Consider the following 5,236-nt stretch of genomic DNA (forward strand, 5'->3'; position numbering starts at 1 on the left):
TGTAACTCATCAACTCTAAAAAGTAAATTAAGTACTATCTGCAAGCGTGACCCATGATGCATTAATTAGCGCAGTATTTCTTGAACTACTTATTTTCTTTGATTAAAAATGGGTGGTAAACTAGGAGGGGAGGGAGTCAGGACACTAATAGGAAACGGATGGCAGTTCCCCAGTCTTAGGGGTGAGGAAATGGTAAATGGAGCCGCCATCAGAGCAGCTAGGGAGAGGTTGGCATTTAAGGTTGACTTTTCAACCTGAAATTATCACACACATGTTGGCAGATGAGTAAAGAATATTTAAAAATATGATGTGATGGGTTTTTAAATCTCATGATTTGTGATCTCTTGAGGTTAGCAATACTGTGCTCTCCACCTGGATAAGCAAACTAAATATGTCACAGTTGGGACTGGTCCCAACTCCCTTTAAAGAGCCAGTCACCCAGTGACAGAATATATAAGATACCTAGAATTTGAAAGCTGCTTTTTAATTAAATTTAAATAAGTAAATCACTGCCTGTTGCCATAGAGAATGAATATGATGTCACAGACTCAGCCTCCTGGCTTCAGGGCAAGATCAAGCAGGAGAAGAAGACAAGGCTGTGAAATTAAAAACACCTATTTTAAAGCAAATGGGTTTGATAATTAGAAAAAAGTGTGGCATAGGGAAATGATTAGGCCATATGGTGGGAAGCGATTTTAAAGGTGAACTGCAAAGCTGTTTTAAATAAATGAAGAAACTACTTAAAATCCCAGATCGTTAACAGAATGGTATATGTGGAATTAACTATTTTGTTTTAAAACTGTTCAAAAAAAGAATTCATTCTCCTTCGACTTATTTGCCAAGTCTTTGCATGGGGGGAGGTTAAAAAAAAGTTGTTTGTAATGTTATTAATGAGAAGAGTCAAACTTCTGACACATTTTCTGATGCTTTGCAATTTGCCTTAAAGGGAGCTCTATTTATGGGATACAGAACCTTTCCCCCCTAGATCACTGGTGTCAAGCAGTCCTGTCTGAGTCAGCAGTGACCAACAGTTCATTACTGATGCTGTGTCACTCTTATAACTCTCATAACAAATGGCCATCTAGGGATTTTTCCAATAGAAAGTCAATGGGCCACAATCTGCAATGTACAGGAGTCAAAGCTAATTCTGGTCTTCTCTTGGGGCTAGTATGGCCCCCAAATGCAAGTTGAGCTAACAGCAGCCTTGCATGGCTCCCTTAAGGGGTGCTCTGAAGCCTAGAATAGCCAGATTATATCAGCCATTCCTGCCATCTGCCCGCATCTACCCCATCACATCCCTATATCAGAGACAATGCAGAAAGCTGCCTATATCAGCCCTATGCTGCCTCTGTACTGACAGAATTCCCAGGGGACTATTCAACCACTTTTAAGGCCCCTTTAAGGCCCCAGAGCAGTGGAAGAGGGCTGCAGCAAGGAGACTCTCCCATTACCTTTGTTAGCCCAGCTAAACCAGCTCTGAAGAAAACTCCACTATGATTTTTTTTACAAGTTTGTGGCCAGTGAACTAAGTAATAAGTTTATAAATCATTTAATAACCTCCTCCCCCCACCCCCAAAAATATTACTTTTGCATGTTCCCCATCCCCATCTCCTGGGATAAACCAGGACTTTTCTCCCATTTTCTGCAGAGATAAATAACCAGCCATAGTCATTAGACTCTCATGGTTCTTTAGTAGCCTGCGTAAAGTGAGCTAGGGGGATCTCAGTCCAGACCCTGGCAACATAACTGCTTACATCAAAAAGCCATAATCACATAATGGTACTAATCTGCAGACACAGCATTGGCTGGGGAGTGTGAATTCTCTTCTCCCCCAAAAAGAGAGCCCCTTCCAGGCAGGGCTGAGAGTGTAGGAAGCTAGCAAGAAGGAGGAGAGAGAAAAAAAATCAGTATTGCCAACACTCACGATTTTATCCTGAGTCTTCCAATATCTGCTGTTTCACCTGGAGCCATGTTGCCTGAAAATCTCGGCTTTCATAAAAAAATTACCTTTCCAGCCCTCCAGTTGCAGAGAAAAGCTTGAAAATGTGAGTCATAAAGGCTCACTCAGAAGACAAAAAGAACTCCAAAATCATTCTCATTTAAAGTGTCAGCATTTTTAAGCCAATCATGATTTTTGGCGGGGAGGGGGGCTGACTCATGTTCTTTGAACACTTGGTGTTGATAATACCAAGTAATCTCTCATTTTGCACCCCCAAATCTCCAGCGTGAAGAGCTGTGAAACATCCAGTGAGATGTTATAGTATGAGAAGGTACTAGCCGCCCTGGGCTTCCCCTCTTCCCACTGCCTTCCCCTTGTGTGAGAGCAATCTTCTATCACCAAAAATGGCCATCCATTTTGGTCCATTTCCTGCATTTAAAGAGGGAGGGGAACAGAGGAAGGGGCCTTAACCCTATCTCCTGAGGTTTATTTATTTATTATTTTTATTTAAAAATAAGAGATAAAGCCCATCCAGGTCCAGTTCAGCATCTTCCTGCGGAAGGGAACTGAGGCTCCCTCTCTCTCTCCTGCCTTGAATATTCCAAAGTAACACATACACACAAAGTTCCTGCAGCCCAGAAACACTCCCAGCTGGACAGGGCTGGGATAATCAGGCTGTTTTGTTAAGACTCAGCAAAGGTGACTACTTGGTGTGTCAAGGAAGATGCCCTGGAGCAAGTTATCTTCATACAGTATACAAGGCTTTAAGATAATGCAGAAAGAGCAGGAGCTGGAAGAGAACACTAACAATTTTCCACAAGACTTGATACCCTCCCCCAGGCTTCCTATAACCCCCTGCCACACACACACCCTCCCCTTACTTCCATAAAGCTCTGTAACCTCTGCAACAAACTCTGCCCTCTTTTTTTTACTGGCAATCACAAATTGCCCACAGGCCCATCCTCACCAGCCTGCCTCCCTACAGTCCCCTCTTCCTACCCACAAACTCCACATAACCCTCTTCACCACACCCCACAAGCTCTCACAAAATTTCCTGAGCAAGTTCTGCTGAGATATTTTCAGACCACCGTGGGTCAGACCACCCTGCTATCCCCATCTGCAGCAGGGGTCCAGTCATAAACCTTCAACATAGGATTAGGCTGAGCCCAGGGAATGTGTCACACATGCACACCACCACTTGTCTGTCAACTTCAAAATCACAGTGGGCAAGGGGAGGGCAGCCAGCAGCGATGTGGCTCTGGGTATGTCTATGCTACTGTGGCACAGCTACGCTGCTGCAGCTGTGCCGCTGTAGCACCAGAGTGGAAATGCTTCCTACTGCAGCAAGAAGGGTTTTTTCCTTTGATTTAGGTCAGTGGTTTTAAACCTTTTTTCATGTGTGGACGCCTTTAGAAATTAGACATAGTCTGTGGCCCCCCCAGAGGTCTGTGGACCACAGGTTGAAAACCACTAATTTAGGTAACCACCTCTCCAAGAGGCAGATCTATTCTAGGTTGATAGAACAATCCTGCAGTCAACCTAGCTGTTTTTATATCAGGGGGTTAGGCTGACCTAACTACAGCACTAAGGGCACAAGATTTTTCACAGCCCTGAATGACATAGCTAGGTGGACCTGAAAATTGTAGGTGTTTATCAGGCCTCATAGAGACAGTTTTTAATCTGGACTAAGCTTTAAAAAGAAGAGATAATTGCCATGCGATCCTTTGCAAAATTCAGAAAAGCATGAAATTTTGGTTTGTAAAAGCCTTTTGGGTGCAGCAAAAATAAAAATAAAAAGGCAAATCACAACACAAAGATATAAGAGCTAGGTATTAAATATTATTATTAAGCTTTAACTGTTTGTTGATCATTACAAAATTTTAAGTAACAAATGGAGGTTAAAGGCTGTTGAATGCAGAGACACCCGTAGCCACATGACTGACAGGAATCCATGCAAGAAGAGTGGAACCATATGGAAAATATCAAGGGAAGGAAAAAAATGTCATCCAGCTCTTTGCATAGCTTTCAGCAGCCAGTTTTCCCTCTTACTGTATAGAAACTGCCCTGATTCAAACTTTCTCTCCCTATGCCCCTTATAAAACAGATAGCATTGTCTCCCCCCGCCCTCCATTCCTCCCCTTCTCTTTCTCTGTTGGGGAGCAGGATTCTGACTTTTTAAAAAACCAAATGGTAAGAAGAAGAAAGATTAATTCCCAAGGGTTAACTGTACTGGGGCCTACTTTTCTAAAAACCTCTGTGGTTTGTGTGCATATGTATCCGTACACACTTAAGAAAAGGGAAGATTGCTAAAGAATGTGAAATGTGAGAGCTACAGATTCCCCCATCACCACATCCCTCCTCCTGCCTTCAATAATACATTTCAGCAAACAGTCATTTTTCAAACCCCTTTCTCAGGGGGAGGAGGTGAAGAGCTCAGGTTACATTTGGGATTTTTTTTAAAACCACAATAAACACCACACAACGAAAATTCAAAGAAAAAAAAAAGGCAGACCTGCTGTTTCCTTTTACAAGCCCTTTATTTCAAACAAACACACACAAATTAATGCAGTTTCCCCTTCCTCCAAGCTGTTAAAAATCTGACAAAAAATCTTCCATATCTAAAGAGCTTTAGTTGTTTTAACTATTTCCAGCTTAACCTACCCTCCCCACCTCACCCCCAGTTGATGTTGTTTTCCCCTGGAAACTAGCTTTTAATAGCTCCCATTTCCTCCAGTACAACATCAAAGGCAATATATTTGGGGCAAGGGTTGTAGTATATTCCTAAAAAAATGAAGGCTGCACATCTACCTCTCCAAACGGTTAGGAACATACACACACTAATGTCCTCATTAGCGCTATGGGGGAGAGAAAAATCAGGACAAGCAGAATTTAGAAAATAAAGAATTGGGGAAGCACCAGCGCAATCTCCTTCCTGCGTTAGTCACTTTTCCTCTGCTGATGACCCTTGGCAAAGCAGCAGCCATGTGAAATTAAACAAGTCCCCCCGGCAGAGTGGTGGAGCCTGAAATGAACACCTCCCCCTACCCTAGAAAGTCACAGCCTTTCTTTGAAAAGGCTCTTACCTTGCAAGGCTTCCTTATTGTCCCATTTTAGCTCCTTTCCTTTTGTGGGGCTTTAGTATATGTATTTAACATTCTTTGTGGCACAAAAAGAAATGGTTACAAATCCTGTCAGGTCATGTGATTGAGTGAGTGATTTTTTTTTCTCTGTCTCTCTTTTTTTTTTTTTTTTCTCCCCTTTCCTCTCTCTCTCTTTCTGCTTTTAGGACAATACTCA

The sequence above is a fragment of the Mauremys reevesii genome, linkage group 1 (assembly GCF_016161935.1).
Source record: "Mauremys reevesii isolate NIE-2019 linkage group 1, ASM1616193v1, whole genome shotgun sequence".
Lineage (NCBI taxonomy): Eukaryota > Metazoa > Chordata > Testudines > Geoemydidae > Mauremys > Mauremys reevesii.